The sequence below is a fragment of the Thamnophis sirtalis genome, unplaced genomic scaffold (assembly GCF_051295495.1).
Source record: "Thamnophis sirtalis isolate CommonGarterSnake01/CBP01778 unplaced genomic scaffold, rThaSir2_p1.2 scaffold_10, whole genome shotgun sequence".
Classification (NCBI taxonomy): Eukaryota; Metazoa; Chordata; class Lepidosauria; order Squamata; family Natricidae; genus Thamnophis; species Thamnophis sirtalis.
Window position 1 is genome coordinate 12,298,776 of NW_028261390.1, and position 22,484 is coordinate 12,321,259.

Consider the following 22,484-nt stretch of genomic DNA (forward strand, 5'->3'; position numbering starts at 1 on the left):
TACAGGCCCTGCACTTACCTCACATCCAAAACAGGCCGCATGGAGCAGTGGTGGGATTCAGCCGGTTCGCACCTATTCGGGAGAACCGGTTGTTAACTTTCTAAGCAGTTCGGAGAACCGGTTGTTGGAAGAAATCTCCTTTTGTTTTTTCCCACTTTACAGGGCTAATCCTGTAAGGAAGGCAGGAAGGAAAGATTCTGGTGGTGTTTCTAGCCTAATCTTTATTGCCCTGCTTACAGAAACTGCCTCTCCAGTTATTTCCATTGTAACAACTAAGGTTCATCGACCTGAGTGACATTGACTTGGCCACGCCCACATAGCAATAGCAATAGCAGTTAGACTTATATACCGCTTCATAGGGCTTTCAGCCCTCTCTAAGCGGTTTACAGAGTCAGCATATCGCCCTCACAGTCTGGGTCCTCATTTCACCCACCTCAGAAGGATGGAAGGCTGAGTCAACCTTGAGCTGGTGAGATTTGAACCGCTGAACTGCAGATAGCAGTCAGCTGAAGTGGCCTGCAGTACTGCACCCTAACCACTGTGCCACCTCGGCTCTAAACATGATCACATGACCACCGAGACCACCTACCCAGCTGGTCATTAGAGCAGAGAACTGGTTGGTAAATTATTTGAATCCCACCACTGGCGTGGAGACTCTCGGGATGGCACGGGCGGGGCATGGTGGGCAGGCAGACTGAACATGGAACTTTCAGAATCTATATGTAGCCTGCAGACCAGAGATTCACCTCTCTAAACCATTGTTTTCTCTTTCCAACAAAAGAAACTGGTGTACAACCATTCTTATCTGTGTAGGCAATTAGCAAGCTGGAGGAGAAAATAAAAGCGCGAGAAATAAAATGAGCAGCGTTTCATTCACAATACCGTCGCCCTGAAAAGTTTGAAGAGTTTTGCACGCTGGACTGGAGAGTTCTAGAGTTAGGTTATCAATCAAAACAATTACTATTAGAGTATTTGGAAGCAAAAAGAAAGGAAACACAGAAACACCACACCCTAGCAATGGTATTTATTTGTTTTGTTGGAAGAAATGTCCATCTGCAGTCCGTTCCAAGTGGGGAGAAAAACACTGAAAACATGGTGGCTGTTTGGATAGATGGTTTGAATGGTGGATAGGACCACATGGTTCGAGGGGGGAAATGGGGGGTCACATGCCTTGAAGATCTTGAAGGAAAAAAAAGAGAAGAGAGTCTGAGAGAGCCTGAGTTTTATACCTTCTCTTGGGCCCCGCCTTGGAGCTTCCTGTTCCTGTGTAAGAAATGTATTCTGATTGGTGGTCAGACTCCCAGGGGTGGGGATCTTAGCTAACTTTGTAGGCTGTCTGTCTTTTGAGTCCCAAGCTTGGTTGAACTGTTGCTGGGTGATGATGTAATGAAAGGGCTTTGGGATTCCTATTGTGGCTCTGCCTGAAGGAAGTAGATCTTTGTTATGTAGAACAGACTGACCCAGGACCTAATGGCCCATTGACAAAGGTGTGTTTGTGCGGTGAGTTTCTGCCTCCCTTTCTGCCCTTTTAATATTTCCTAAAATATTTACTTTTCTAGGAGAAGGGTGAGTGCTAACTTCCTACAGTTTTTTTTAAATCCAAGTTGAACTATTTCTCTGGAAATAACTAGAGATAGTAATTTCACCACTCTGTTCCTTACAACTTATCTTGGCCTTAATGATTAATAATGTCTTTGCTCACTGTTAACAATGAGCCAGATAATGGCGTTCTCTTGCCAAAATAACCTTTTTTTTTTTTTAACTTTTTGGGGAAATGCAACTTAGAAGGAAGACAATCTGCATATTTCCAATCCCATTCCTGATCCTGTGCTGGAATCCAGAGATCTGGTTGACAATCATACTGAAATCGAACAAGAGACAAATCACCAGCAAAAGCCTTTAACTGAAATGGGAACTAACAGCCTGGAAAGAACTCCTGAAAACAATCAGGATTTGATTGGACATCATGGGAACATTAGAAAGTGGGATTTGGACCAGTGTCCCCTGGAATTTTTTGAAGATAAAAGAAGGAATGAATTTTCTACTGGAGATATGACTGGTGAAATAGAAGGAAGCGGGCATCATTTCCCTGACCGTCATGCTGTCACGACTGGTGATAAGGACCACGAGGAAGACAAAAACTACCAAGTCCTAATGAAAGAGAAAGAACCTCATTTTTGGGAGGCCAACAATAATAAGTCATCAAAACAGAGTGATATCAAAATTGGAGCAAAAGAAAACGATGTCATGATCTCTCCAGAAATAAACATTTCCGTGCCTAAGAAAACTAAGGACCCTCAAAGGAAAGATGACTCAAAGGCCTTTCTGAAAGGGTCAACTGAGCCAGACAAAGGTGAAAGCAATTCCATCGATCTGTTACACAAGGGCAAAAAGGGCAGAGAAATGTCCAAATTAGCTAGCCATCTTGACGTACGAAGCAATCTTTCTACAGAGTTCCTGGAGAAAATTGAACCCATAAGAACCGGAAACAATGACATTCATGTTTCAAAGTCTAGTGGAATTAAAGCACCTAATGAAAAGAGCATTAGCAATGCAACAGTGCGCAAGAAAGAGGGAGGTGAGGACACTCTTATCATTAGGAAATTGGACAGGCCAATGAATACCTCTAAAATTAGCGAGCCACATGAAGAGGTTGGAGTGAACGTCGATATCGTTCGTAACAGCCGTGTGCAAGAAACTAATGTTAACAAGGAACGTAAGAAAGATGGAACAATTGCAGATGTAATGAGGGGGCAGTCCAACAAAGACATGGAAGTCCCTTCCAGTACACACGAAAAGGATTATGGGAAAGTTGATGTCAGCGGAAGACTAATAAATAAAAAGGTTAGTCCAGATAAAACAAACAGAAATCAAGTTACATTGAAAGGAAAACTCCATAGTCTTCTAAATAGATTTGAAGCGACCAAACCATCCCTGAAGGGTGAAGTTACTTTCCATACAGGAATTTCTGGCAATGGAAGAGCGGATCCTAACGCAAAAGAGCAAAGCAAGAAAATTACCCTTAACGTTGACTTCACCAATGAAAAACCTAAAGAAGATGTTGGTTTCCCCCAAGCGTTTCGAAAAGAACTTGCCAATGGTGAAAAGATCAACAGAAAAAATTATACCTCTGGATCACTGAATGATCCCGAAGGGAACAAGAAAAGTCAAGAGAGATTAGGTGTTACATTTCAAGCCATGGATAACGCTAACAAAGAAAATCCTAATTTCCATGTAGGCGCTGGAATTGTTGCAGGACTCAAGAAGAGTAATACTATAGAACCTTCCAACACAGAGGCAGAATATCACGGGGGGAAAGCCAATGAATACAACAAGGGCCTTCCTTTATCTCATGGATCTCATAATATACAACATGCTGCTGATATTCCAAAGAAGGGTCACCTCGAAGCTCAGGGACATTTTTCAGCCACCGTGAAGAAAAAAGTTCCAAAGGGAGGCAAAACATCTGCTGAAGTTAGTACTGGAAGACACAGAAGCCATGCAGCTAAGCAGCATCACAGACATGACGTTTTGAGGAAAAGGAAGAGTCGGCGTAATAAGAAGCACTCATCGGGGAAGAAAGTCCATGGAAGTGACAGCAGCCAATCCTCTGAGAGTAAAGAAAATAGCCGGAATGACAGTCGCCAATCCAAAGATTATCAGAATGACCAGCTGGATAGTTATCAGTCATCCGAAAGTGTTGAAATTGACCTGTCAGCTGAGAGGAATCTGAGTGACCATCATAGCCACGTGGAAGAAGCCTCTCAAGAAAGTTCCAAGGAGCTCAGAAGCAGTGATTAAATTTGTTTTTTCTTTAAAAAAATAACACCAATTACACTTGATAAATATATAATCTATATTTGTGGTGAGATCAGCAGCAAGTAAACTTATTGAATTTAATTAATTAATTAAATTTAATACGGATATTAAATTATATATATGAAGTAATAACTATGAAGTGGCTAGGATTTCAGCTTGACTTGGAAAGATATACATCTATACAGTGGATGGATTCAGCCAGTTCGCACCGGTTCAGGCAAACCAGTTGTTAAATTACCACCCTCACCCTGCTATCAAAGCGAATCCATTGCGCTGCAATGGAGAAATGGGCACAGAGCAGCTGGCACTAAGGAAGGAGAAGGCTGCTTTCCCTCTTTCTTCTCCCTGCTCCTCCTCCTCCCCTCATGTCAGCTGCTCCATTGCCCGTTTCTCCATTGCTGTGTGGCGCAGCGCCCTGGATCCACTTTGATAGCGGGTGTATTTGTAATTTAACAACCGGTTCATCCAGGGTCAGGTTGGTCATTGCGGGAGGCTCTTCCTGCATGTGTGGCGGAGCTGGAGGACAGGGATGGGCAGTGGTGGGTTTCAGATTTTTTTAGAACCTCTTCTATAGGTGTGGCCTACTTTGTGGGAGTGGCTTGCCAGCCATGTGACCGAGTAGGAATGGCTTGGCAGTCATGTGACTGGGTGGGCATGGCCAACTTGTAAAATATGGTGAAACTCACTTAACAACACTCTTGCTTAGCAACCAAAATGTTGGCACAGAAACTCTGGGAGTTGAGGCACGCAAGTCTTAAAGCTGTCAAGTTACAAAACCCTTGCACCCCTAACTCTTTAGGAAAAAAACCCAGGGGTGTTCAAAGTTGACAGCGTTAAGACTTGTGGACTTCAATTCCCAGAATTCCTCCTCTCGCTCTTCATCTTGATGATGGGCGGATGGGTGGGGGGAGGGAGCTGGAACCGGTTCTAAACGGCACGGTAGATTTGTGGAACCTTTTCTATAGAAGAGGTTAGAACTGGCAGGAACCCACCCCTAGGGATGGGCCATGTCTCCCATGACAGCAGGAGTGGTATTTACTTGCCTTCCCTACTGGCTTGCAAATATGAACGCATGTGTGCATGCGCTAAGTCTTTAGCTTTTGGCTAAAAAGGAGCCTAACTGGGATGATATAGAGCAAGGGCGAGTGGGCGGGGCCACCTGCGATTTCCTCTACCAAACCAGTCAAATACCAGCTCTTCATGACAGCCAACCTGACCCTGGGCAAACCGGTTGTTAAATTATTTGAATCCCACCACTGCATTCTATATCTTTTCAAGTCAAGCTTAAATCCTAGTCACTTCATAGTCATTTTATGATGGGGTTTTGTCAATAATACAGTTGCCCCTGCCTCCTTCCAGAATGTTTTTGGACTACCCAGTTTGGCTTCCAATGGTTGTCTCCTACCTAGGTACCACCCAAGTCTCACAATACGTAGTTATAAGACATCAAAGGCCAGGTTGGGGTCAGATCATTCAGACAAGGTCTGTTTTATGTCACTAACAGTCGACTCTTAAGTTGACTGCACATAATCAATCCATCTATTTTATATTGTCAGACTTAACAGTACTAATCTAGATATAGTTTTCCTATTGAGTTCAATGGAGCTTTCAGTCAGGCTTGGATATATGTGATGGCTGTCTAAAAGACATTATTAAAAGTCATAAATATTTAGTGAGATGCCTTCTTTAAAACAACAACAACAATAGAGATTAGTTGAAGGAAGGAGAGTCAAAACAAATCTATTGGCTTATTCATATAAATTGACCGATGTCCTTATAGAAGAGGTGGGATTTGGACCATAAGGCCATGATCACCGTCTTAGAGATTCCACCCCCAGCAGATTCCCATAATTCAGGACAAAAGAAGTTGACAAGTACAGTGTTTTCCCCAAAATAAGACAGGGTCTTATTTCTTTTGAACCCCCCCCCCCCCAAATATGACTTGGGCCTTATTATCAGGGGGGCTTATTGTTTTGGTGTTGCTGGTCAGCTTCTCTCTTGCGAGCAGTCTCCTGAAGAGCCAGACACAGCCTCAAGGGAGAATAGCTGTGTTGCGCTGTTGCACCAACGCAATACAGCCACCATGAGGTGACTACGCTCACGAGAAGCCACCCGGTAATCTCCCTTTTCAGCTGGGCAGAGTGCCATTCACTGACCAAGGGTATCCTGAAGGCGGCAAGCCGCGAGAGCTGGGGGGCGGGCAGAGCGCCACACGGTTTGGTGCCTTCGGAATACAGCTAGGTCAGTGAGTGGCGCTCTGCCTGGCCAGAAGGAGGGGTTATCTAAGGGGCTTATTTTCAGAGGAGGGCTTATATTTTTGCCCACCCGAAAAATATGGCATGGCCTTATTTTCAGGACATGTCATATTTTCGGGGAAACATGATAGAGATTGGTAACCGAATAGTCACCCGGGGGAAATGACTTCTTGAAAAAAAATTACTTGTCCAGTTGAAGCATTTCTACTCCATTAAATCCTTTAAAAGCATGGATGAAATCTATTCATTCCAATGTGTAAGTATAGGAAAACAGCTATGGCATTTATGTTCTTTGACTCCATATCAGGATACCAATGCAATCTTAATCCATACAACAGACATTCTAATTTTCTACCAATAAAACTATATTATGAAACCTTAGATATCTATCAATATATTATGAAACCTTAGATATCTATCAATTAAGATTTCTTAACAACTGATACTTCAGTGATATTGCCTATCAATAAAGAATTTAAGAACACCAACTTTTTGTCATTTTTGAAAATAATAATAATATACCCTCAAGTTGATTTTTTCCCCACTGACTTCAACACAACATCCTATGGCGATGCTGTAGGAAACAATCCAGGGAATCTCATCTGGCTATGAAAAGTTGAAAACAGACAGAATAAGAAGTAGCCTTAAAGTGATGTCCCTTCAAATAATTTTCAGGGCAGTGCCAGAAACAAAACTTTTCATTGATAAATAGGGCGAATCTTTTATGTTGCACTGATGAAGAAGCTTGGGAATGATCAGTCACACCTCTCATCTGATATCCATTTGTGTCATTGACTGTTACTCATGAGTGGGCGTGGCCAACTTGTAAAATGTGGTGAAATGCACTTAACAACGCTCTTGCTTAGCAACCAAAATGTTGGCTCAGAAACTCTGGCATTTGAAGCACGCAAGTCTTAAAGCTGTCAAGTTATAAGACCCTTGCACCCCTAACCCTTTAGAAAAAAAAACCCAGGGGTGTTCAAACTTGACAGCTTTAAGACTTGTGGACTTCAACTCCCATCTTGATGATGTGTGGATGGGCAGGGGGAGGGAGCTGGAACCAGTTCTAAACGGTAGATTTGTGGAACCTCTTTATAGAAGAGGTTAGAACTGGCAGGAACCCACCCCTGGACGACCAGTTCTACATCACCTTTTCAGTACTGTGGTAACTTCAAACAGTTGCGAAATGAATGGTTTTAATTCGAGGATGACAGACAGAAAGACAGACAGAAAGACACATTCCAGCAGCTTTGTTATGAAATTCCCCCCCCCCCCCGATTTCTGATAACTGTCAGGGTTCCAATAATAAATCCATGGCAAGCACTACTCCAAGGCAATTGAATTCCTCAAAGAATATTTTTGGGAAATATCCTACTGGCATATATCTGAAGACTCCTGTGGTTTTCACTTAATTAAAAGAAAAAGAGTTTCTCAAAACAATAAGTCACATGGTCCAATCATGGTGCGGTCTGACAATCAGGTAGCATCACCCTGCCTTCCTCCAGCCACGTGTGAGAATGTCCTTGGTTCCCAAGAGAAAGTATTTTGTTTTGGCTATAAGTTGCCTTCTATCTCAGATTCCCCCCCCCCTCTATCCCTCAGCTCCAGTGTGGCAACACTGAAGCGATCAAAATGGCTTCAATCAGGCCAGCTTCAGGGTTGACAATAACAAGATAGAATTTAGTAACTAGATATCAGTTTTAGGAGCCCTGGTGGTGCAGAGCAGTGGTGAGTTGCTAACTGGTTTACTACTGGTTTGCTCATGTTCTTACTCTCTCTGGCACGCACATTCACATGAGTTCGCAACACTTCTGCGCATGTGCAGAAGAGGGTGGGCGGAGTCTCCCGACGCTGGCACTACCCGTTCAGCCAAACCAGGCCAAACCAGGAGCAACCTACCTCTGGTACAGAGGTTAGAATTCAGTACTGCAAGCCAACTCTGCCCACAGCCTGCAGTTTGATGCCGACAGGGATCAAGCTGGGCCCGCCCACCCGCCCTTGTGTTTTACTGACCTATATCCTCTCAGCTGAGTCACACGGCACCCTTCCATCCTTCCGATATCGGTAAAATGAGGACCCAGATTGTTGGGCGCAATATGCAAACAACGTGGGCATTGTAAACCCACCCAGAGAGAGCTGTAAAGCATTATGGAGAGGTATGTAAGTCTAAGTGCTATTGCTATTGCGGGCTTCTCTGTTTCAGTCTTGCTCCCTCTGCTGGAAACTTGTCAACATGACAAATTAAGTTTATGAAAAGCTAATTACACAAAAGAAATTTGAAATGGGTCAGTTTCTATACCCATTGAACTGTGCCCTCTTTCACTACTAAATCAATGGTAAATAATTGTAGTTAATGTCTACCAATCTAAAAGAGGAAAGCAATGAACTTCACTCCTATCAGCCTGCTGAAAATGTTCAGTTTTATTAACCTGTTTGCCTCCCTAATAGCCCCCTTACTTTTCTTTTGCTGTGGTCATACCAGTGGTGGGTTCTGGACCCTGGCGTAGCCGGTATGCTGAGCATGGGGCCACGTGTCCTAGATGGGCATGCGTGCTGCACGTGCATGCACACCCCACTGCCCTGTGACACCCAGCTGTCCGGTGGAGGTCACGCAGGCACCGCATGCTGTGCGCGCGTGAGCAATGGGCCGGTTGCGGTATTAAACACCCATAGAACGCAGGTGGGCAAGTGGACCAAACAAGCCACTGTACTGGTCCAGTGGCCGCTTCTCCCGGCTACTACCAGTACGGCCGTACCGGGCCATACCACCCAGAACCCACCACTGGGTCATACATATAAAAGATCATGACTATCGAACATTAAGTGGATAGGGCCCATTTAGTTCTCAAAGACATATTTCTAAATCAAGGCAATGCTAGAGGCTGATACTTTTGCTTAGCAGCAAGACAACGTCCCTTTTCACATTCCCTCCGGAAATAGGGCGGCATACAAGTCGAATAAACCAACCAACCAACCAACCTTTCCCCACCCCCAAAAAAAGTGAAGAATTGTGTGGGGCACAGTGTTTAGTAGGTAACCAAGGGGATTCGTGGCACATGGTTTCCCCCTATGCTACAGTGGGGACCCCAAGGTTAAAGACAGTCCATATTTGGTCATTTTGTCCTGGGTTCAAATTACATAGTACGAGGGGTTGGATTTGATGGGTTCGAACTGGTTCGGGCGAACTGGTAGCTCCAAGAATCAGCCGGGAGCGAGCTGGTTTGCTCTGATGATCAGCTGGGCCCGTCCACCCGCCCTTGCGACCTATATCCTCTCAGCTGAGTCACGCGGCAGAGCGGATTGCTGTGCCTCAGCTGTTTCCTCCCCAGCAGTAATGTGGAAGGTAGGTTTTCTCAAAACTGCACAAACAACCAACCAGTTGTTATACAGTAGGATCCCACCTCCGCATAGTACTCATAACTAGGAATTTTACTTCAAGACTAAATGGTTATTTTTGACCAGCGCTCTCCGAACTCTGCAACTTTAAGACTTGTGGACTTCAACTCCCAGAATTCCTCATTGTGGGAGTTGAAGTCCACAGGTCTTAAAGTTGCCGTGTTTGGAGACCCCCGCCTTAGACCAAGCTACACCTACAGTGATGATAGCTCAGGGATGTCAGCACAGTCTGCCTAAGGAGCTTCTTTCAGGAAATCCCAAGATCAAACTTCAAACACTTTGTTTAAAAGCTGTGCTACTCTGTTAAATCAAGGTCTTTCTGGGCTGGTGAGAAAGCCATTCCTGAAGAATTCAGCAAAATCATCCAATTCCTATGGGTCCAGCCAAGCAGAGAACACATATGGACAAATCCTGGAAGAAGCCATGTGTTGAGAACTATTCAAATAAATTTAATCTCCCACTAGAGGGCAGGCATATCCTGTTTTTATCCAAGGTCATTGGAATGGAATAAAATATATTAAATAATAATAAAGGCGTGCAAGAAGGCACACCTCAATTCTGATTGCTGGAGATAATTACTTCATGGTGGAACTTCAGACAGCCAACGCACTCTGACTGAATATCTTCTTTGGATAGCATGAGATTGCTTTGCTTTGCTTTCTTTTGGTGGAAATGTCTTCTGCAACCTTGTGTTTAAAAATCTCTTGAAGACAAATTAAGTGATCCATTTGATCAGTATCTGGAATCCAAGCACCAGGTCATTTTATGAAGCCATAATAAAGAAGCGGATGGTGGAAATCTCAGCTGAAGGGGGCATACTCCTTCAAGGCTTTTACAAAGGCCTAACAAATAAATACGTGGTGGCTCAGTGGCTACAACACTGAGCTGGTCGATCAGAAAGGTCGGCAGTTTGGCGGCTCGATTCCCGAGCGCCGCGTAACAGAGTGAGCTCCTGTTACTTGTCAGCTTCTGCCAACCTAGCAGTTCAAAAGCATGTAATAAAATGCAAGTAGAAAAACAGGAAGCACCTTTGGTGGGAAAGTAACAGCGTTCCTTGCGCCTTTGGCGTTTGTTCATGCCGCCGACTTGACCACGGAGATGTCTTTGGACAACCTAGCTCTTTGGCTTTGAAAAGGAGATGAGCACTGCCCCCTAGAGTCAGGAACGTCTAGCACATATGTGCGAGACGAACCTTTACCTTTTGACAAATATACTGTTTCTTGAGGGAAAAGAATAGAAGACATGAATTATAGCCAACAGCTCTTGCCACAACTTTCCTTAGTACTTGATGGATTGATGGAATAAATCGTATAACTGACTAATACACTCTACAATCCACTAGGACGCTCTGAACAACAGGTTACAATTCACAATTACTTAAATAGTACATAGATCTTACATTATAGCAGTTGTAGAAACTATAATCTATAATTACATATGGGCCAAGAAGATCACATTGCATGCAGTGTACTTTAGGAAAGGGTTTTTCATCAAGCAAATTTCCTTATCTTAATTAATTGAAGAACATCCTAGCAATCACTTTATTAGGCCTAATAGTCATTAAAACTCTAAGAAGAGACAAACAGCCAAATCAAGGGCTACCTTATTATTATTACCATTTATCCTTGTTATCTTCTCTACTACTCCTTTTATTGGTATTATTATTATTATTCTGTTGCTTTGCATGTTCTCTGAGTGCCTACATACCAGAAACAAATTCCTTGTGGGTCTAATCACACTTGGCCAAATAAAGCATTCAATTGTACAAGTTCCCCAAACCTGCTAGATTTGGATTGAGATTGAAGGCTAAAATAATAATTTGAAGTTCTACCCAGAACTCTAAATTGTGTTTCAGAATATAGGCCTTAATTAAACCTCCCATCCTTAGTTTCTTGTTTATGCTCCTGTCTATGTAAAGTTTGGTTTGGCAAAAACCTAAAATAACCTAAGATAACCTTTGTTGCAAACGTCAAACTGGTAGTGACAACTTTTGCCACTAAAATGTTTTCCTAGAAATAAAAGGATAATAACTTTTCAGGGTCTACGTGTTACTATCTTAAGGACTCATAAGGTCTTGGTGTTCAGGACTCATATTTTTTTTATAGATCTTTAAAATTAGATATTTAGATACACTCACGTAACTAAAGATGCCCTGTCTGTATTTCTTTTTTGGGATTGATGAAGAAATTTTGTCCACCTTAGCTACAAATAGATAATGGCAGTCTTCAGAAAGGACAATGATGTTTATCAATACACTAAGATCAGGGCAAACATTTCATCCTAAATTTAATTTTAAAAGCAACAGCAAAAACACTCCCATGACGAGGATGTCTAGATAAACACTGCCAGCATTTTCTTAGGCAGAGAGACACACACACACACGCCCTAAAAGGCTCTCATATGTGGCTTTGGATCTTGCCACATTTCATTTCCTCCAAGACCGGAAGTGTTTGGGGATGGTTTTATGCTTTGGGTCTTGTGAACTTTCCTCAGGGCTCATTCCAGGTATATTATTTTTGCTCAGCATTTTTATTTTTATTTTCTTTAATACATATATTAATGTGTCAATGTGTGAAATTAGGCATTTTATAAAATGGGTAGGAAATGTATAGAATGCCGAAAATGGAACGCCAAAAGTATGAAATGCTGAATATTTCACACGTTTCCTAAACATTCTACACATTCCCAAAGATAAATTGGCAAAGTATAAAATAGTCCCACTAAAATGCCATTCTGGCCTTCCTAATTACAACAAGTAAATCAATAGTGCTCTTTTTCACTTTTTTTTATAAAGTAAGAAAGTCCTGTACTTTATTTTGCATTTCTTCTCTCATTTTCATATATGTCTTTTCAATAAAGAATTACGATGAGGGTTAGAGTGAGGATGAGGGTTAGGGTGAAGGTGAGGGTTAGGGGTTAGGGGTTAGGAGTGAGGGTTAGAGATTAGGGATTAGGGGTGAGAGTTAACACAACCCTAATTCTAACCCTCACCCTAATCCTTCTCACGACTCTCTTTTCATACTTCACTTAAATAGTTCTTGTCATTCTACATAATGCCTAGTTATTATATACAATGCCTAGGGAAAGTATATAGCATATTAAAATAACATAGACATTTCATACTTTGCTTAAAAACGTCACAATTCTATAGATTTCCTAGGCATTACATTCAATGACAGATTTTCAAAGAATATTTTGTAAGTATAACAACCAGAATATATGATAAAATACAACCAAAGATATAATAGTGCTAAGAAAATCAGAAAAGAATATGTAGAATAAAGAATAAATGAGTGTCATTTATAGAAATTTCCACTGAATGTTAACATAGAGCATGCTCCGTCTCTTCACATAGTATTAAATCTAGCCGTACATATTGTCTGTTACCCTATCTTCCCAGGTTTGGTACAATATGTTATTTCAATAAAATTACATTTATACAAGTATACTTTATTTCTTATTGTTCTGTTAGTTAGGAGCTTTAAAGTACTGAATATACTAAAGAGAGAAGAAGGGATGAGTGGATAGTTTACCGCCATTAATTACAGTTTCAGATATGAATGTTACCCAATATTCTTGTACAAAATATAACATGCCTTTTCAAGGAAGCATGTTCCATTGCACATGGAATGTGCAAATGTTGTTTTAATAGGTGGTGAATATTATGTTGTGAAAGCTAAGGAAAACATTCACCTGATGAAGCTGGAATCAGTCAGCCAACAAAGTGATTCATCAGCCATAAAACTACAAGGTTTTGAAAGGGAAATCAATATCCTTTCTCATTAGCGGTAAAAGTGGCCCTTATTTAATGGCTGTTATTTGGTCTTCCCCAAACTGGTATTTTCTGGGTATGTTTAGCCAACTCCTGTCCAGTAACCATGTGCAGTTTTTACTATAAAGCGTAAGTTTAATAGTGCTCAGTTGCTTTTATCTGTAAAATATAAAGTGGGATGAAGTTCATTCACATGTAATTTGGAATCTCAGTTAATGAACTACAAGCTTCAACAGATTAACAGAGTTGGAAGGGACCTTGTAGGTCATCTAGTCCAACCCCCTGCTCAAGCAGGAGACCCTACACCATTTCTGACAAATGGCAGTCCAATCTCTTCTTGAAAGACTCAAGTGATGAAGCTCTCACAACTTTCAAAGGCAAGCTGTTCCATTGGTGTCCAGTGTTCTCACTGTCAGAAAGTTTCTCCTTGTTTCTTGGTTGAATCTCTCCTTGGTCAGTTTCCATCCATTATTCCTTGTCTGGCCTTCAGGTGCTTTGGAAAATAGCTTGACCCCCTCCTCTCTGTGGCAGTCCCTCAAATATTGGAACACTGCTAATTGGTTTTTCCAATGCACTTTCAGCTGACTGCTGATTTCTGTATTCCAAGATTAGAAGCACTTATGTTTAATTTGGATTAGACTGTTAAACCTTTCCTTGTTATTAGTATAATCTTTATTGTCATTGTACTTAAATACAACGAAATTGGTTTTCACTCTTTGAAATAATTTCAAATAATTCTCCTTTCCTTTGCTTCTTTCTTAAGGTTTGTTTCTTCTGCCTTTCTATGCCTGCTGTTTTGACTTTTTAGATCAGGAGTGTCAAGCTCAAGGTTTGGGGACCAGATCCAGCCCCCTGGGGTGCTTAGATCTGGCCCGTGGGGCCACCCTGGAAACAGCAAAGGACCAAGGTTCAAGGTTGAAGTTTCATTTTATTTATATGCCGTCCTATTCCCAGCAGGACTCAGGGCGGCGCACAAATCCAAGGAGGGGAAGGGAAACACAAAAACTACAACAAAAAATACAAGGCATTTAAAACAACCAACAGCCACACGATTCGAGAGGGGAAGGGAACTCATCGACCCCAGGCCTGCCGACACAGCCAGGTTTTAACGGCTTTTCGGAAGGCCTGGAGAGAGGTGAGGGTCCGAATCTCTGCGGGGAGCTCGTTCCAAAGGGCCGGAGCCGCCACAGAGAAGGCCTTCCCCCGGGTAGTGGCCAGATGACATTGGCTAGTACAGTGTTTCTCAACCTTGGCAACTTGAAGATATCTGGACTTCAACTCCCAGAATTCCCCAGCCAGCATTCGCTGGCTGGGGAATTCTGGGAGTTGAAGTCCAGACATCTTCAAGTTGCCAAGGTTGAGAAACACTGGGCTAGTAGACGGAACCCGGAGGAGGCCTAATCTGTGTGATCTAATGGGTCTTTGGGAGGTAATTGGCAGCAGGCGGTCTCTCAAGTACCCAGGTCAAGTAACCAGCCAGCAGTGTCTCTGCTACTGAAAAATGAGCTCAGGAGGGTCACGGGCAGCTCCATTCAGAGCTCCATTTTCTCCGGCAGAGGATTGCAGGAGGTCATCATAGCCAAAAACGAAGCTGGGGAGCCCGTTTTCCCTGGCAGAGTGGTCAGGTCACCACAGGGGCCCCTGACACAAGTTACCTTGAGCTGGCCAAGGCCCCTGGCCATGACCCCAAGTACCACCACCCCAAAGTCAAACACAACCCTGACCTCACGGGAATCAAGCTTGACACCCCTGTTTTAGATGGTTCTAAAGTTTTAAATTACAAGTTGCTATGAAATTGTTTATTGTATTTTTCGGAGTATAGGACGCACTGGAGTATAAGATGCAGCAAGGTTTTGAAGAGGAAAATTAAAAAGAAAAAAGTTTTTGCACTCTGCAAACCTCCCAAAAACAGCCAGTTTTTCGTGAAAACAGGCCCATTTTTTTTTCAAAAAAAGGGCATGAATAGTCCTTAGGAGGCTTATAGCGTGCTCGGGGGGGGGGGAGGGCAAAACAAGCAAAAAAATGGCCCATTTTTCATGAAAATGGGCCCGTTTTTTGTCAAAAAAGGCCATGGATAGCCTTTAGGAAGCTTATAGAGTGCTACTGAGGGCAGGGAGAGCAAAAAACAGGCCGTTTTTCACTCATTTCTGCCTTCTCCAGCCCCCAGGAGCTCTCTGGTGAAGGGGCGGAGTTTCAGGATGCAAGAAAATGCTGTATTCAGTGTATAAGACACACCCAGATTTTCATCCTCTTTTTTGAGGGAAAAAGGTGCGTCTTATACTCCGAAAAATACGGTAATGTGTGGCTGAAAGACAATTCAGAAATACTTTCTTTGGCCAATGATGGCTCAGGAATTCTGGGATTTGAAGTCCACAAGTCATAAAGGGGCCATCATCATTCCCACATGGTTTAACCCTTACTTCGGTGTTTTTCAACCCTGCAACTTGAAGATATGTGGCTGGGGAATTCTGGGAGTTGAAATCCACACAAAAGCTTCCAAGATTAAGAAACACGGGTATTTTTGCAAGTGTACCAGGAATGATAAAATAATTCTTCTTGTTATCCACAATGCCAACATAAATTCCAAGTATCTTTAAACATTCTAGACATTTTTCTGGAGTCACGTACTAAGAGTATATCATTTTTTTCTTTTTTTAAAATCTGTTTTAAGTCATAACACAGTGTAAATTTCAATCGAACCTCCTATTAATATTAATACATAAGCCCCAAATGGGTGTTTTCCAGGAACCTGTTAGATTTTATTTGAGTCATTCATTCCCTGAAACAAAGAATTTTTTCCTCCTCAAAGTGAAACTGATAAATATTCATGGATATTGCACCTATAACCTATGTATAAATTATACATTTATAAATTAAAACACTGGCTGGGGGTAATTATGCAACATCCTGTTTTCTGTAATTGAATTGTTTGCCAATCCAAGAAGAAATATCGTCACAGCTTCACAACCTACTCACATAATTGTTAATAATTACAAATAAAACATAACAAACCCAGATGCCTTCAAAATGTGGTAAATTCAGGGTCACCAGTTTTTAAAAAAATAAGAAATAAAATCTCACCTTATGTTCCAGAAATACAACACTGTTTGTATTTTCACTCCCCCCCTCTCCTTTTGAGGCTTTCTAAAATGCATTTGGCTCACTCAACCAGTAATCTAAATGCACATTAATTAAATGATTCAAAAATATATGCATATAGTGGTTTGGTGAACTTTTGCTAAATTCTGAGGGAACAACAATTGGCCAGCAGTGGTCAAGTAACCCTTTCCGCATGTAATAATTCATTATCAGCCAAATTTCACGGCGATTGAGAGTGATAAATTTGATGATGGTGGTATTGATCAACCTGGAAACTCTTAGGGTTTCAAATGCTAAGCAGGCTATACAAGAAGAGAAAATATGATTGTTTTTTTAACTTAAGACAGGGGTGTCAAACTCGATTTCATTGAGGGCCACATCAGGGTTGTGTTTGACCTTGGGGGGGAGTCGTGGGGGGCATGGCCAGCTCGACGTCACTCGTCAAAGCACCTGTGGTGGCCTGAGCACTCTGCCAGTGAAAACCGGCTCCCAAGATCTATTTTTGGCTGCAGCTGTCTCCTGCAACCCTCTGCCAGGGAAAACGGAGCGTGTGAGGGCCACGCACAGCCTTCCCAAGCTCTGTTTTTGTTGGCAGAGGCAGCACAGGCTGGTCCTTTGCGGTTTCCAGGGCAGCCCCGCGGGCCAGATCTATGCACCCCATGGGCCGTTTCCGGCCCCTGGCCCTTGAGTTTGACACCCAGCCTTAAGAAAAGCTTAGGCGGTTAATGCTGGGGAAGAGGAGAAATAATGAAGTGGTAGAGTCAGAATGTACCTGAATGTACCTTGTTTTTAGTTGAAATTTTAGCGTCGATGTTTAGAGTTCCTAATAACTTGGGTCCAAAGTTACCTCCAAAAGCATCTGTACGAGGGGTGGGCTTCAAAGTTGTTTACTACCGGTTCTGTGGGTGTAGCTTATTTCGTGGGCATGGCTTGGCAAATTTATGTTTCAGATTGGAGATGGGGAATAAAATATACTGTAAAAGTTTTTTATTTTAAAGGGCCAAAGAAAGCAGCAACCCGAGCTTTGCCGAGCTGAACGCAGGAGAGCTGGAGGGTCTGAAGAGTGTGTGGTTTTGTTCGCTGCCTGTGAGGGGGAGGGGGGCAGCAGCCGAATGACCAAGCCAGCAATCTGCCGGCTGCCGAGCACCCATGAGTAAACTTTCTCATGAGTAAACTGCAGATTAGAGGCAGCCGGCATATCCTGGCATGCTTGCTTGGCTGCTCGGCCACCCCCCTACCCTAGCTCACAAGCAGCAAACAAAACTGCCGTCTCCTGCCTCTGTGCATTGAGGAGGTAGGGAGGCTCGATCTCACTTAGGAGGCGGTGGTTGCAAAGCCTCGGGGCTCACTGAGCAGCCCATGCTGCTTACCTGTGTGTAGACACTAGGAGGCAGTTGTGTGGATGCAGGTGGCAAAGACGAGGCAAGGTGAGCATCAGAGCGAGCTGGCTCGGGGGTGTGGCCAGCCAGCCATCACTACTGGTTCGGTGACCCGCACCCAATTACCACTACCAGTTCTCCCGAACTGGTCCGAACTGGGAGTAACCCACCTCTGATCTGTACTTTTCGATATCTCACACAATTCTTTGGTTTCAGAACCTGTCACCACCATGTAAGGTGAAGCAGATGATTACAGCAGAAAAGGATTTTTACGATGTGAAGGCTTACCTGATCAGGGTTTCTTAGAAACGTCACAGATCAGGCACATCCAATCTTTTGACTTGCCTGGGCTGCATTGAATGAAAAGGAATGCTCTTGTTGCACATTTAAAATATACAATGCACACAATAATGTTAAAAGTTTAAGATCTTGTGGGGCTGTATTATTAGCTGTCCAGGGCTGCAAATTGGGCATGCCTGCCATAGACTGAACCTGGGATCTTCCAAATGTAAAGCATGTTCTCTGATACTCGAGTAAGAAGTTAAACTCTCACCCCTCTCCTAGAAAAATGAAATATCCTGGGAAATATTGAAAAGGCAGAAAGTTGTATTTCCATGGATCAGAAATGGAGAAACATGTTTTTAGGCAGGAAGCAGACTCACTCTTAATAGCCCCCGCCTTTGTCAATAAGCCATTTAAAAAGCCAGGGCCAGTCTATTCTACATAACAAAGGGGCCAGTCTATTCTACATAACGAAGAGCTCCCCCTTCAGATCCAGAGTGATGGGATTAAGGCATGATAGTATTAGCCCTTTACCTGTCTCACCACAGGGCACCTACGAAGAAGCAACGGACCACCAAACATGGACTCACAAACATGGCCCCCTGGGTGTCTGACAACCAATCAGAATACAAGATCAAGTTCAAGGGCCAGAGAGGGCATAAAACCAGGAACTTTCAGCATCTCCTCTCTCTTTTTTTCTTCACCCAACATCTGAAGCATGTGATCACCTTTCAGCCACGTGGTCCTGTCCACCATTAAACCATCTTTCCAAGCAGCCTCCATGTTTCCATTGTCTTTTTCCCCACTTGGAACTGAACCTAGAAGGACATTTCTTCCAACACTAGCAATAGCACTTAAACCTATATGCCACTCCATCGTGCTTTACAGCAATCTCTGAATGGTTTACAAATATCAGCATACTGTCCCCCAAAATCTGGGTCTTTCATTTTACTGACCTCAGAAGTATGGAAGGCTGAATCAACCTTGAGCCGGTCAGGATCGAACTCTTGGCTATAGGCAGAGTTAGTCCAATTCAACAAGGTCCTATGAAGAGAAGATAAAAGGACTAGTGTTGATATGTAATAAACATCAGACTTGTACTTGAATCTTATCCTGTTGCTTTTCTATATGTATGTGTAGGAAGTTAGCACCCGTCCCTCTCCTAGAAAAAGGAAATATTTTAGGAAATATTAAAAGGGAAGAATATTTCCCCTAAAAGGGAGGCAGAAACTCACCCGCCCCACCTTTGTCAATGGGCCATTAAGGAGTGAAATAATAAGAAAGATTATTGACTGTGCCGAAATGGATACAGTAACTAAAGAAATCCAGGGAAAGAAAGAATCAGAATTCTACCAGATATGGGATAAATGGTATAGGTGGATGGAGGAAAGAAACAAAAATCAATGAAGGAATATAATAAAACTCAAAAATAATAGTTATGAGTAAAATAAGAGGGTTAAGAATGGTGAAATCCAAATGAAATACAATAGAAGGGGAAATAATATAAGGTGAGCGGTATCGATTGATGATTGCTATTATAAAAAACAGGAAGTTCCTATTCGTACTGTATTGTATAAATGTGGTGTACGTCTAATTTTTGTGTGCGTGTATTTTACATGTTTGTTAATAAAAATCTTTAAAAAAATAAAAAGTAAGATAACCACTGTCCAAAATAAAAAATAAAAAAAGGAGTGGGCCAGTCTATTCTACATAACAAAGATCGACCCCATTGTATTGCCCTTCATTGCACCACCCACCAAGTTTCAACCAAACTTAGCACACAGACAACCTACAAAGCTAGCTATGACCTCTGACAGCAACCAGTCAGGATACTCTTCCTGTGCCCCAGAAAGTTCAAAGCCCAGAGGGGGCATAAAACTCAGATATTCTCAGCATTTCTTCCCTTTTCATCCAGGAGTTCCAAGCCAGGTGATCATGTCCACCATTAAACCATCTTTCCAAACAGCCTCCGTGTTTCCAGGGTCTTTTTCCCCCCACTTGGAACTGAACCCAGAAGGACATTTCTTCCAACATATGTTAACAGACATTTTCCCTTTTCCCCAAGTTTAATGTTTAACGTTTATGGAATGTGGGAGTGATGAGTTTGAATTGAGTAATGGCCTGCGTAACAATAGTCTGGTTGCACGGATGATTCAGTTGCAAATCCTTACGTCCCTGTTGTTACTCCTCCTAGCAAGTTGTTGCTCCTTGTTGACGAAGAAATCCATACGTTTTGTTTTCCTAACCGCAAATCACCTTGCTACATGCTCCAGCCATGTGTACATTCAATGTTTAGGCAGGGCTCAGGAGCCAGACTATACGAAAACACAAGTTTACCAACTTGCTTCAAACCCAACTGTAGGCAGTAATTTACTGCGAGGGAAGGCTCTCTTTAGAGTCCCTGAAAGACGCACTATACAAGACATTGAAGCCAAAGCCTATAATGAACTTTGGCAATAGACACAGTGGCTGTGTGGCAATGACCGGATTTCATATCTCACAACGTTTGTCTTGGGTCAGATCGTCAAACCACATCTTCCTGAGAGGGTTTCGCTTCCTATTTTTCTACTTCCCTTTCCCAAGTGGTTAGCAAATTTTGAAAAGTTCCATGACGATGCTGCCAAACACATGTCCCCTCCAGAGATGCTGGGCTGCAGCACCCATCTTCCTCGGTCACCAGGTGCTGTGAGAAATATAATCCAGGACATCTGGCTGAGGTCAGGTTGAATAAGTTCATAGTCTCCATAAGCATTCTAGAGAGGCTTTTGTTTTCTTTGATGTTTTAAACTTTGGGGAAATAATACTGTTTGCAGTGACAATATAATCATGTGAGAGGTGAGATTCCCCTTGCACATATGTGCTAGTCGTTCCTGACCAGTGGTGGGATTCAAATAATTTAACAACCGGTTCTCTGCCCTAATGACCATCTGGGTAGGTGGGGCTCGGTGGTCATGTGACTGGGTGGGCGTGGCCAACTCAAGATCATTCAGGTCAACGGGCGCTTCGCCTTAGCTGTTACAATGTAATAAGGGTTAACCGGAGAGGCAGTTTCTGTAAGCAGGGCAATAAAGATTAGGCTAGAAACAACACCAGAATGTTTCCTTCCTGCCTTCCTTACAGGATTAGCCCTGTGAAGTGGAAAAAAACAAAAGGATATTTCTTCCAATAATCGGTTCTCTGAACTACTTAGAAAGTTACCAACCAGTTCTCCCGAATCCCACCGCTGTTCCTGACTCTTGGTGGTGGTGCTTATCTCCGTTTCAAAGCCAAAGAGCCAGCACTGTCCAAATATGTCTCCGTGGTCATGTGGACGGCATGACTAAACGCCAAAGGTGCATGGAATGCTGTTACCTTCCCACCAAAGGTGGTTCCTATTTTTCTACTTGCATTTTTTACGTGCTTTCAAACTGCTAGGTTGGCAGAACCTGGGACAAGTAACGGGAGCTCACGCCATTATGCGGCACTAGGGATTTGAACCGCCGAACTGCCGATCTTTTGGATTGACAAGGTCAGCATCTTAGCCACTGAGCCACTGCTCAGAAGTCAATATGATTCAATATTGACTTCTATACTAAAATGCCTTCATAAGAATTGCTTGTATTATTATTTTACAGATACTTCTACGTTAGGATCCCTCTCTTGTCCAACGAAAAGACCATGTTGTGTTATATGTGAAAAATGTGTTTATTTCTTTCTCTCTTTCTCCCTAGACACTTAAAAAAGTACTGGTAGTCCTTGACTTACGACCACAGTTGAGCTCAAATTGTTAAGTGAGACATCTGTACCCCATTTTACAATTTTTCTTGCTGCAGTTGTTAAGTGAATCACCGCAGTTGATAATTTAGCAACTCAGTTGTTAAGTGAACCTGGCTTCTCCATTGACTTTTCTGGCTTGTCAGGAGGGCACAAAAGAGGGTCACATGACCTTGGGACGCAGCAACGGTCATAAGTATGAACCAGTCGCCATGCATCTGAATTTTGATCACATGATCATGAGGATGCTGCAAAGGTCGTAACTGTGGAAAAACGGTCATAAGTCACATTTGTTTCAGGGCCGCCGTAACATTGAACGGCCATTATATGAACTGCTGTAAGTCGAGGCCTTCCTGAACAGATGTCTTTTCTTATTTCATTTTTTCTTGCATTAACACTTGGATGAGGAAGGTTGAACAGTGACCGGCGGAAAGTTATTTGGGTGAAATGGCTGAGATGAATCTGAAAATGTCTCATCTTGTTTTTCTCCATGGTATTAAATCATGCCGGTTCTAGCTCTCAGTGAGGAAATCTAGAAGTGGAGTAGCATTTATGGGACTCACAATGAAATAGGGGGCAACAGCTACTATATATTTTAAAAAAGTCAACTCCTGGCATGTAACATAGGAAACTGCATATATAGGAAGTCTGTTTCATTCAGTTTTGCCTCTCCTGATAGGAGACAGCTCTGGAGGGTTTAAAACTAAGGGTTGCCACTGGGAGATGCTG